The following is a 13,936-nucleotide window of genomic DNA, read 5'->3' on the forward strand; positions in this document are numbered from 1 at the left end:
CATTTGCAAATTTTCAACACTGACATGTTCATTTGAACAAATTCAAATCTCCACCCCTAGGTGCACCTATACACCAAATACTGAGATTATGGTGCTGTGGAATTAGGAGCTTTTGATCTAGATGGACTAACAGACATACAAACACAGTGTTGAATGTAGGGTCAGTGAGTTGGGCTCATGCTGGCCCTTGGACTTCAATTTTGGGGGTCTTTTTGAAAATTAGGGGGGGGGGGCCATTTGTTTCATTCATTAATATTCATAAGATTAATTGATATTCATTTTATTACTGTAAGTAAGCATTATATTCATGTTGGCCTTTTCTGGTTTCCGAGACTTCCCAAGGACAAACAAGTCACAAACAAAATTAATTTCACTTGTCATGAAAAATTAGTTTACTAGACAAATTTTTAACAAAGTTTTAGAAAAAATTAAAATCACAGGATGATTGATACTGTCATTTACACAAGCTCAGAAAGTATGCGTAGCAGAACATTTTCTGAATGATCTAGGTAGCCTTGCAGCCATATTATAAGATTTATAGTAACCTGAAGAGCCTTTTGACATTTTCTATTCACATGCAAGTGAAGTTTCAAATTGCAATCATACCTAACTGGCCATTCTGATCCTATTGAATTATGACAGGAAACCATGCACGCATGACTGGACAGTGGACTGTCCATGCACAAAGCTGCAGAGCTGCCGTGATGACGGATTAAGTTGACTGAAGGACAACCACAAGCACTGCATCACTGAACCGTAGTTTATAAAGATAGGTTTCATTCAAAACAAATTTTCTTCATATCATTGATAGCGTTGATTTTCTTTGGATATTATAAATGGACAGATTTATGAAAGACATTACTTTAGCTGGTCATTGAGAGTGAATTGATTTTGCAGACACTTGATTGGTTCAGCCAAGTACATGTGCATACTAATAAACAGCTGGACCACAGTGATCACAACACAGTTTTGTGATATCTCGACACAAAATTATAATATCATGATAACATGTGTAATTGATTATAAAGTTGTAAATGTTTCTTTGGATATGGCATATTATCACAATGTAACAAAATCAACTCTCCAAATGGTGATGTTCATGTATTAAAGAACAACCTTGGACTTTCTGGTCGCCCATCGTACTGGTGTGCATGCTATCGCATCATTTTTGATGCACTGGGTGATTTCTAATGCATCATTTTGTGCCAAAATGCACTCATCCCGCAATGCCGTGCTCTTGATTCAACACCGCATACATACACACAGACATGCAAATGAGATGCTAATGAACTGAATCACCTTATAAGATAAACTCTCTTGGTATATATACATATACCAAACGTGAGGTAATAAATGATACATCAAGCTCAGTCAGTGTTGAATGGCGCCATCAATGCTTCAGTTAATCCTAGACACTGCAATGGTCAAAGGTGATTGATGTCCCAGGATCTGTGTTTTGTGACTGTTTTATACTTGTGTAGTTAACTTTTGGTCCCGTTTGGCCCCAGTCATGTATCAGAGTCAACCATTTAAGGTATCTGTGGCCCCGTTTGGATTCGTTGGCTCCGTTTTGGCTCAGTCCTTTGTTCGGATACACCCCAAAGAATAGGCAAAGGTGGAACAACATCTTGACTACATTTGATTTAACCCACTGAGCGCCAAAGTCAATTTTTGTCACCTTTATAAAATATACCCTAGTCAATTTTTTCAAGTTTTTGCAAACATTTTGATGAAAAATTTTAGCTGATGAAATGTGATGTGCGTTTAGTCCAAATTATCAAAAAAATTTCACAGGAGTTCATAAAAAATTGTAAAATATTGCATTTAAATTTGCTGGAAAAAATTACAGCACTCCAAGGGTTAATTAGATTGAGTGCAGGCAACTGGAAACCTGAGTGCAGCGCTGTTTGTATTATACTGTTACCGGAAGGAAATTAATCACTCAAACACAACTCTGAAGCTTGCATGGCAATTTGATCTCAGCATGCACTTGTTCAGTGCTAATTCACAAATCAGTTACACTAAGCACTCTTCATTTAATAATACATAATTTCCTTTGGCCAAAATAATAGACTTACCTGTAAGTGACCAGTCAGAGTCTGTACAGGTGCACAATGTTGAGGTACAGTTCCTGTTCATCACCATATCAGCATCCATGATGAGGGACAAGACTACATCATATTGGCCCAAGAGTGTTTCACTAGTCACTTTGATTCAGTTGGTTTACAGTATCAGAAATCTTTTCAGGTTCCTTATCATCCCCTTCACAATCTCTAGATGCATAGTACATGTCAAAGGTGTATTTTGAAAGCAGTAACTGAGGTCAATGTCAACACATTTCCTGGTAAAGTGTTCCACTCCCTTACAATCCTGCATGTAAAATAAGATTTCCTGACATCACGCTTTGTTTAAGTGTCATGTCCGGGTCTAGTATCACAAGGCGATTATGGGGAACGACTATGTCCAACTCATCCGAGACTATGGCTGTTGCAAGGTCACAGTGTTCAGTGTATAGATGAGAAAATGAGTAAGTGTTCCAAGTGCTGTACGTGATCATTGTCTTAGTTGACATGTTGTCTGTTCTTTAAATTCAAGGTCTCTCTGTCTTTGATGTTTTAAATGCAGGTAGTATTTCATGGGGATCAGACACACCTGTGAAAATAAAAGAGAAGAAGGTATACAATCTGACATTTCACTTTTGAATATGAACATGTATACATTTCTCCGCAATTAACCTCCTCGCCTTTAAGTACCAGGGTTTTCATGTTTTGTGGGTCAAAGTCGGCCATTTTGTATGTCAGGGTTACCGAGTGAGCAGCTGACAAAACAGATGCAACATCAAAGACATAGTCTTGCCAAATACATATTCTGTCAAGGTACTTCAGTTAAAGTGTACAAATCTTATTGTGAATGCATTTTCAAAATCCACAAGTGGCAAATAGGTACAAGAAAGTGTCTCAGGATTGATGCAGCAACAATTTCTGCATCACTAGCAAATTTGCCTGAAATTCATGAAACAGAAGTATCCTTTCAAATTTGCTTTTATTTATATCACATGTTGAATTGGCTTTGATCTGATAATGTAACACCACGATATTTCCATTACCAGTGATTAACTGCATCGTAATGTCAATGGAAGTCTCTGTAAAAGACTTTGGCCTTGAAATATACAGAATTCTTGGGTAGAGTAGTCAGAAATAATGATGCTTTTCAGTTTGTTATGTGATATCAGTTGAGGTGTATGTCAATCATCATTAGTTGCCTACATAAAAGTTTTTGTCATAACCCCTTCTGTTGCCGGTGAAAATTTACCCCTTTTATATAGCTTACCTATGTTATCTGCCTAATGCTTAATTTAAGATGATTTATGCACATTTATTGAACACAACCTCAGGGGTGCGGCACCCAACACTGCGTATTTTGCTCAAAAATCATCTCTTTACAAATATCATTCAATTTTAATTAATTTGTTAGTCCAAGATGAAGATATGGTTATGTTCACCCTTTAGCTTGTCAAGCAGTCGTAAGTTGCGTACTGAAGACATGTTAATTCATGCAAATGTATGCAAATCACCCAATTTCCTGGCTTCTTTTTCCCAATTTCCCAATTTCCCCAATTTCAAAATTTCCAAAGAATTTAACTCCTGTCTGGCTTGGTCAAATTTTCTAAAATTTTCACATTATGTTCTTTAAATACTATATAAAAAATGAATAATTACTTTGTTTGACAATTACATTTTCAATGAAGCCATTTTAATTTTGCTAATCATGATTTTTATCTCTTTTTGGGTGTTGGTCTTTCAACCCTTGCCATTTTAGAATGAGGATGGATTATGCAATATAAATTTTTTTTTTCTATATATACTCTTCTTTTTGAAATGTTACATTTCAGAAATAGTGTCAAGCTTTTGACTTAAATTAATTTTATCATTAATACCAAATTGAGTTTTTTTTACCCCAAATATACACCCACTTCATCCTTTGAGTAAACTACTGCTACCATACTAAACTTTTGAGTCTCTGCTTTTTGAAAATATATAAGAGGGGGTTTCCTTGTCATCTTTCATGAGAAATATTGCTTTGAAAAAAAACTGACTTGGTAACAAGCAGCTCCGGCTTAAACTCGCATTCACTTTCAAAATCTACTTACATTCAACAACATTTTAAAGGATGAAAATAAACTGAAAAGATTTATATTCTCATGATTTTGATGAACTGGCATGCAATGATCATATTGATACTGACAGACAACCATAGCCAGTAGACAGCAAAACCTAGAGATGATTTCCAAACTTTAAAACTGACAGAGTATTCCACATGCCTGTTTCAATCAAACTGACCATACAATCCCTGGATATATACAGAAGTGACATTTTGGCGATATTTCTGCATGAATTATATCTTGAAATATAAAGTAAACTTGAAACAAAGACGTTATGTATGCTGCTGATTGACAACATAGTGTAAACTGTGAACCAGTATGCATTGGGTGCCCATAAAAGCAACTCAACATTCTGATATCAAACACCCTGCTTCTGGTGAAAACAACAATATTGCAGTGTACATTGTAATTCAGTCACCAATAAAAACTCTTTACTGAATGAAGAATAACTGCTTGAAATAAATGTAAGGTCAGGTTTACAGTACACAACCAAACATCATGAACCTGAATGAAAATAAAGAATGGCAGATGTGAATTTGGAGTTGGATTATACTCAGGGAAAGACACTTATTTTTTAATCCACTTGCCCAAAGGGCAAGTGGGGGGTTGAATTCACTTGCCCGAATTGGAAAACCACTTGCCCAGTAAAATTATGTGTTTTGAAAAAAGCAAAAGCATTGATTTTTTATTTCACACACTTTATTTCAAAACTTTATTATGTTATTCATCAAAAATGTCAGTTTCTCTCTCACTATTCTCCCGAGACTTCCAAGATTGCTGGACAGCTCATTAACATTCATGATCATTCATATTCATGAAAAAATAATATTTAATTTGCTTGTACGTTTACTTTCTAAGGTCTGTAATAATGTACAAATAATAACAGCCACTTCCACTATACCTTCAAGGTATTTTTTAGTTTTAACTGAACTATACAGAAAGAAAAAATCTTTAGAAGTTATAAAGGAATGTTTTGAAGCTTCATGAAAATAATGTACTTCTCTTCCATGTTTTTCACACTGCGTATATCATCCCTCACCACTATGAAGTTATCATTACATTACACTGTACCAGTATCCCGTTTATCTGATGACCTAGGTGGTCTTTTGAATGCTCATGCGCAGATTCAGTAACTTTAAATCAACAACTTAAGGGTGTCAACAGATTTTTGATGTTTTGAAAGCTGAATTTCTCAATATGACAATTCTGTCCGATTGCTTCTTGACAGTCATTTTAGAATGGGAAAAAATTCACAAACAAAGAGGTTGGTTGCCACGGACAAGTAACTTTTGGCTTATTGACCTGCGAAATAAGTCAGTGTTCATTGAAAATTCAAAGACTGGACCAGTTATTAGTTAACACCAAAGCTTGCTCGTGACCATACTGTCATCTTTGCATGCAGTCTTTCCACAATGCCACCCATGAATGCCACTGAACATTGCATTATAGAGTACGTGTTAGTAAAAGTCCTCCTTTTTGGTGCTAATTTTCGCTACGTAATTTTATTTTTAGAGTGTTGTAAACATTGATACTAACTTTTTGTGTCTCCTTTTTGATCGTACAGGCATGTGACACCATAACCTGGTCTTGTGATGGCAAGGAACTTTGTGGACGTACCCTCAACCAGCGTACGTAAATTAACCGATGGTATTGTTTATTGAAAGCGATCATGCAATTTGTGAAAAACTTCATGCTAGTTCGCACAATGACATAAAATGATTATTATTTGTTGTTTAAGTCGGTGTTCCACATCAGAAAATAGATCTCATGGATTTGATTTCTAGGTATTTATTTTTTCACTTGTCCCGTCAGGCAAGTGGCATCAGCGTTTTACTTGTCTGAATGGGACTTTCACTTGCCCCGGGCAATCAGACAAACGTTAGTGTCTTTCCCTGATACTATTAAAGTAATGGGAGATGGAGGTTCACAGAATTTTCCATTTTCCATATATGATGCTGTCATTGTTAATCAACATCAAGCATGACTTAATGTAAGTGTAACTGCTGTACATTGCAGAGATATCAGAAAGCTGTACTCATAAAATTAATACCATAACCTAAGTATGATTAATGTAAAGCAGAGGTCTGGTCAAAATTGGTGCTTTCAGTGTTGATCTAGAGCCCCATTACATGGATTCATTAAATATACTAATCTGTGAGTCAAGCTTACCAAAATGCTACAATAGTAATTCCACAAAACAGCTAGAGTACCTACAGGTACATGGTTACATCAAATTTTGTTCTTCTGGAGATCTTGCCTAGTAAAAAATAGTGACAATGTCACTGTTGGCTCCCATATACTTATCAAAACAAGCCAACAATTGTATGAAACATGGACATACATACAGACAGACTGACATACACAGACTGGCACAAAGTGATGACATTGGCCCCCATTAGTGTGCCTTGGCCCATGGAGAGTGATGAAGATACAACAAACAGCTGGATGTAATGATATTAGAAATATTTAATTCAGGCCTGAAGACACTCGGGATGAATATGTTACATCAATTTGATTAGTTTCTTTTCCTTTTCTTCTTCAATCTATGATAATTTTAAGACAATCAATCTGCAAGTCTTTTTATGTATTGACAAATATGTTATCTTTTACAAGCTCAAAGCAAACTTTTCTTGATTCTTATCATCAACCTTGTGGAAGATTGGCCTTATTGGCTGAACAAGTTATCGGCAGTAAATAAAGTTTAACTGTATAATAACTTTGCTTGATTTGTTTTCTACATTGTGACATTAAAATATTGCATTATAATCATGCATATCCCCAGAAACGTCTTCATACACTCATGGAAATTTATTTATCATAGAGTATACTAGTTTCTTTTAAACTGAGACAACCATGTTGCAAAGTGCGTTCGCATATATGTATGATAGCAAGCGATAGCTGGATCAAAAGAACTCCATCTGCCACACTGACACAATGTCTGAATTGCACTCACGGAAGTGTATTTTAATTGGAAATATAAAATAAATGGGTGTATGTTATAAAGATATAATCTCCTAGTATATTGTAATGAGTGTTATGTCATCAAAGAAGATAGTTCACCCTAACATAGTGGCAGTATCCCTCTGAGCCAGTAGTTGAGGGTCAGGCAAGATAGGAGTTACGAACATAGTGTGATGGAAAGTAATGCATCATGGCTAATGCACATATTTTTTCTTTATTATCCAGACAACTATAAACAGGAGACAAATTTTACCTTTATATCTACAAGAAAATTTTAGTTGCATGACTATGCATCAGTAAAAGTATTATTAAATTTTAATATTCAAGACAGCTAACAAGGAATGTAATTTGTAAAATAGGTATTTGTATTTACTTTGTGTAATTTACTTGTAGAATGATATCACAAGTTGCAAATTTCTCTCCAGCTCACATTCCTATGTGACAAATTACAGTTTCCAAGCTGGTATAGGGCTGGCTAAGTGTAAGAGGTTGATATCAGCTTGTCTAATTTGGTGATTTCTAACTCAGATTCAAACTCACAATGTACTCCCTCAAATCACATATTGAACACGTCAGAGTCAAAACCACATTGCTAAATCCCCATCCTGAAAAGAAGAGTGCTCAACAACTGAGCTAAGTTTGTACAATTTCTGACTGCAACAAGTCCACACACTGTATAGTTCATAAAGCACTCGCGCACAAATATTCAATATCAAACTTCAGACATAAACTCAGTGTATATTGAGATTTAGTACTGGACCAGAGCTTGACGACTGACGGTAACAGAGTCATGTTTATTTGTATTAAAAGTAAGACAAACAGTATAAATTAAAATACCTGCCTGCACGTCCCTAGCAATAGTTCAAACAGAAGGAAACAATGTGTCAAGTGTTGATAGATCTTTAAGCATGTCACTCTGTCCAGTTGCCATTTACACCCACTGTGGTCAATTGAAGTGGTGAGGACTTTCCCCAGTAGTTGAATGATGGTCAAGAAATGCTCTTGCGTGTTGTCACATCTCATCCAAATCACCTTCATGAAAATTGATTACACTGCAACAAAATAAAATACCTATTCATTTTCTGTACCTTACATATTCTGAAATTCAATTTTAAATTGTGTTTATTATGCTGTTTTACGCAATTGCCATTTTGTTCACATAAATTAATCAGAAATATTTTTCATATAACAGTAAGAAAGTGACATATTAAGCACTGTTAGTAAATTAATTAGTTACCTTTGTTTTTGTACAGTAATGCCATAAACTTGATCAGTGATGTTGCACAATATTCATGTTGCATATTCTTTAGAAATGTTACAGCCCCAATTTTATGCATTATTTTCATGATTTTATTTTCAAACCAGAGTTGGTTCGTTTAAATGTACTTACTGAAGGATGTGTATTGAAGTATCACTACTCGCTGATTTGGACCATGCCTACACGTTTTAACAGGTTTAATAATAAACGGGTGCCGCACCCATAAAATGGCGCCCCCATGGGAAAATAGAAAAAAAAAAGTATTTCCTGCACATATACATCGTGATCATAACAGAAACAAGCATGATGCAATTTACTTGAATGCACAACACACGATGGCTAACATTTTGTTGTTGTAATCTTTATTTTCTCTGTCATATGATTAGTTTTTGAAAATGGCAGGAAATCTACAACTTTTGAATTCACATGCCACTATCGACACTCATGGCAGCGTTATACACTTTTTCAGTCTCTAATGGTTCTTTTCCAAAGAAAACGCTAGGAAAACTATGGATATTTTGAGATCGGTTGATTAAACATTTGCAGCTATTGGGACTTTAAATTTGCTCGGTTTTGAATTTACCTGGCCAGATTTCATGATATAGTTGTAATCCTGAAAAGAATCACTTCAATGAATTTGGTCTATACTTTATAATATTGTAGCCGGTGATGGTGAATGGCTTAACAGTACCAAATTTGGTCTATACTTTATAATATTGTAGCCGGTGATGTTGAATGGCTTAACAGTACCAAATTTGGTCTATACTTTATAATATTGTAGCCGGTGGTGTTGAATGGCTTAACAGTACCAAATTTGGTCTATACTTTATAATATTGTGGCCGGTGATGTTGAATGGCTTAACAGTAACTGGTATATGATCGTCCTTGACTAACACAAACAGGGTCCTCTGATTCTATCCATACTGGCAATGATGCTCAATGTCTTGATTTCAGATTTTGCATAACATTTCATTTTCACAAATTTCTCTTTTTGATGGCAGCTAGACAATGTTCAACTGACAGAAACTAGATATATGTGCCAGGGTTCGCGCTAACATTCGCCACAGTCGCAAATTGCGAATAAATGTCCGAATTGGCGAAAAAAAATTGCTACACCTTCGCCACGCGTGGCGAAAGCTCGTGACCGGGTGCCGTGTTGGGATCATTGACCCTAGACGCCTTAGAAAGTCACGTCAGTCCTGCGATCCCAGACCGACGGTTTTCCCGAAGGACCAAGAATTTCGACATGCGGGTGTTCATTGTGATCGATCCAAAATATGTACTGGATTATTTATGTAGCCTACTATTCTAACAACTAGTCGTTTTTACAAATAAGACTACATTATTTTCCGCAATCCAAATTTTCCAGCATAAACGCTGCAACCATGGTACGAAACATTTGACCACGTACGTCGCGTCAGGATGCAAGCATGAAGGGTATTGAGTTCACCCCAGCCAGCATAGCAGCACAACGTATTCCAAACAGCGTGCACCATCGTTAATCACGCCGGCTCTGTCACTTTTAACATATCAAAATAACACCTAGATCGGTCGGATTATCGAAATATTCAGTCATTTAAATATCTAGCCTTTGAACTTCGTTGCTTTGTCGTACGTCAACTGATGATCGACAGCAGAGTTCCTGACCATGCAACTGACATACTGAAATGATGGCGGTGGACTTTGCCTAGAGCTTATTGAGCATGCGTGAAAAAGTTTCAAGATCCCCAGTTTGTATACTCCGGTCCGTGTACGGTTTGGGTAGTTTCGAGACACCCAAACAATGCAACTGTGTTACGAATGCTTGGTACGATGCGATGCAGCTTGCGGGCGATTGCCAACTACAAATATTTTATTGATTGTTCTCAGCTGGGAAAGAAACTAGGTTTAAAATAGCTTACGAAAAAAAAAGGAATAAGGAAACCACCGAGAAGAGAACAAAGACAGACGAACCACGCAAGATTTTTGTCTGTGCATGGAGTATAAAATGTGAGATACAGATGAGTCGGTCGGTCATAGATTTGTCGTATTGACTGAGTTTGCGAATTTAATTAATTTTCAAAACCTAAGCACTTTTTTAATACTAATAGTTTTCTTTTATACTTTATGGACAATGCTTTGCATAGTCAGGCAATCACTGTAATTTTATCCAGATCACCAGATAACAGTATAAAGCAGTTTTTAAATCAGGTAAAAAATAAAAAAGAGGAACAATTATGGCCAATGATTAGACTTTGATGATTTTTTCCTAACATGTTGTGCAAGTTTTGTTCCGAGAACTCTATTTGTTGTTTGTGTCATAATAAAGGTTAAAAATAAACAGAAGTTTTTTGTTCCTGTCCATAAAGAGAGGGGTCAATTTATTCACCAGCATTCATGAAATAGAGATCTGAACGGAGTTACGACCAATTTTTGTTTATAAATATTTTTTAATTGAAGGACAGACAACTTTCACAAAGGACCTGGAGTTTTACCGTACTCCTGGTCATTATTATCTGCAGCTATAAAATTGGCAGAAAATGTGCTCAGCAGTTTATCTGTCAAGGAATTAAAGTGTATGTACAACAGCCCTGGCCCGACCCTGGCCAAACAGTTGGATAATAAAGTACAAACGTTATTGAAAATAGGGTTTGTGCAATTTGTGTGTGAAATTGATTTGTTGGGTGTGGCTAATAAAAATGCTTGTGGCTAAAAAAAATTTGATCATTTTAGCCACACAACAGAGTGTGGCTACAATGAAAAATTCCTAGCGCCAACACTGTGTGCTATTGATATTTTCTGTGTATATTGATATTTTCCACCACCTTGCTGATAGTTATGGCTGGAAGTGCTATTCATAATATATTGAATTCCTGGTATATCCACTGTTCAGCATAACACACTGTAACACCAGCAATTTCCTTATCACTGAAATTTCCTTAACATAAACATGGTATCAATCTTATGTTTACACTGAGAAAGAAACAAGACTGACATTAGTAAGTCTCAAGGTATATAGGAAATGGAAAACAAGGAGTGATGATAATTATCATAAATATATATTGGTGGCCAAATTAATACAGTGATCTGATTGGTCTATACATTCAAATAACCATGCTTTATTTGTGATATACTGCTGCAAAGTTAGATACATGCAAGCTCTCAGCTGGAGAACAAATCTTTTTTGACTTCATACCAGAATTCCAATATACTGTTATGATGTGATAACAATAAAACACCTTAGCAATGGATGAATCACTCCATTTTTAGCATTTCCTCTATACGTGCACTCGTGATAACTTGTGCACATATGTCATGAGCTGGTTAAAATCACACGGTATACCACAATTTTTCTGACAACAACAAAACTTTGTACTTATATTTTCAAGCTTCCCTAAATGATTTACCATTTGTCTCTACCAGTAGATGCATGTACGTGGCAAACACAATCTTCTTTCTCACTAACTATAACATCTTTTTCATAGGTATGTAAGAACATTTTGATCAACGTGCTGTTCTGTAAGTTATCACTGATGCCTAAGCCTAGTCTGTTTCTCTGTCCCATTCTACCGCTGGCTGCACTGCTCACAAAAATAGGGTAAGGTATGGGCTACGCACGAGTGAGCTATCATTTTGTCAGAATGTTGCCTGCATATTAATGAGCAGTCACCTGACAGGACAATGTGATAAGCACAGCAGTCTTGTGGCAAGCTTGGAAATTAGACAATGAAGCATCAAAAGTTGAAGTTTATTGCACGGCTTCTCAGATTTTTTCCGATGTGACAGACTATCCCTCCTTTCATATTGTATGGCAGTAACTCAAAAACAAGTGATTTTTTTGTTTTTCATTCAATGTCATGTCTGAATTATGGCTCTTAAGACATGAAAAAAATGCCAAATGGCCGCCAAATGGCCATATTGGATCATATTGTAAAACAAATCAATGTGCATATGTATGACATGATTGATTGTCAATTTACAAACTTTAAATAAAATCAGTTGAGATGTACCTGAGTTATGGCTCTTTACGTGAAAGAATTGTAATAAAATGGCTGCCATGTGAACATATAAGATTGTATCACAAAACAATAAATATGCATATGTAGACATAAGGAGTAATCCTTGTATCAAACTTGAATGAAATCTCTACGGGCATCTTTGAGTAATTTCATGAACAGAGGGATGCAAGACATGGCCAAACCTAATATGTCTTCCTGGACAATGTCCATAGGCACTGAAAACGCTTACCTTCACTTTCCTAGTAACAGCTCAAAGAGAAGGAATACTTTGTGTGTTGTTACATCTTTCAGCATGTCACTCTGTCCATTTGCCATTTACATCCACTATTGTCAGTTGATATGGTGAGGACCTTCATAAGTTGTGGAATGCCAATCCACAAGTGCCTATGCTTGTTGACAACTTGTCCACATTACTTGCATGGAAATTCAGTAAACAGCAAACACACCAAATGACCTTTCGCAAACTGGAAAGTGCTCAACCTAAGGAAGATATGAGCAAAGTTTCAGTTCAAATGGTGCATTTGTTCTAGAGAAGAAGATTTTTGAACATTATTTGCTGGTTATCATAGCTTTTTCGCAAAAACTAAAATGGCTGCCAAACCATGTGATAGATCCATATGCCTTTCGCAAGCTTGATAGCACTTTACATCAGTGAAGACATGAGTAAAATTTCAGTTCAAATGGTGTTTGGTTCTGGAGTTGGGCACATAGGTGTATGTCATTGTTCCCAATTTGAAACACATGAGGCATGTCTAAGTTATGGTTCTAAATAGGAAAAAAAATCAGACCTCTAGCTGTATTGGCCAGCCAAGAAATACATATTGCATAATAAATGAGGTACAAGATGTGACATCTTAAGGTCCAATATCCTATCAAAATTGAAGGGTATAGAACTTGTGGTTACTGAGTTATGCATATATATTTATAATCAAGGTCAAAGGTCATCGAGGTCACACGACATTTTGAAAAAAAAATTGTATTGCTAATTAATCCCTATATGCCAAAAATCAGACCTCGCTCGCTCTATTCGCTTGCCCAGAATTAGATATATGCATAATTAATGAGGTAAAGCGTGTGTTGTCATAAGGTCTCCCATCCTACTAAATATAAAGGACATAGCACTTGTAGGTTCTTATTTATTGACATAAACGTATATTTTAGGTAAAAGGTCATCGAGGTCACATGACATTTTGTCAAAAAATTTCTATCCTTTAGTTATCCCTATATACCAAAAATCAGACATCCAGCTCTATTGGCTTGCTCAGAATTAGATATGCACATAATTAATGAGGTACAGTATGTGGCGTCATAAGTTCTCCCATCATACCAAATATGAAGGGTGTAGCACTTGTGGTTACTGAGTTATGGACAAATATGTATATTTGAGGTCAAAGGTCATTGAGGTCATGTGACATTTTGTCAAAAAAATTGGTATTGCTAAGTTATCCCTATATACCAAAAATCAGACATCCAGCTCTATTGGCTCGCTCAAAATTAGATATGCACATAATTAATGAGGTACAATATGTGGCGTCATAAGGTGTCCCATCATACCAT

At 36.0% G+C, this 13,936-nt stretch overlaps 1 long non-coding RNA gene across 1 annotated transcript; it reads right to left on the bottom strand.

The window, feature by feature from the left end:
- Positions 1-2,088: 2,088 nt before the first annotated feature.
- On the bottom strand, positions 2,089-13,346 carry LOC139146376 (uncharacterized). The gene is made up of 3 exons (XR_011555136.1): positions 12,609-13,346; positions 7,961-8,175; positions 2,089-2,652 (listed from the first exon to the last, which is right to left on the bottom strand). It is a non-coding gene; the product is annotated as an uncharacterized lncRNA (long non-coding RNA).
- Positions 13,347-13,936: the final 590 nt, after the last annotated feature.

The sequence above is a fragment of the Ptychodera flava genome, chromosome 12 (genome assembly GCF_041260155.1).
Source record: "Ptychodera flava strain L36383 chromosome 12, AS_Pfla_20210202, whole genome shotgun sequence".
Classification (NCBI taxonomy): domain Eukaryota; kingdom Metazoa; phylum Hemichordata; class Enteropneusta; family Ptychoderidae; genus Ptychodera; species Ptychodera flava.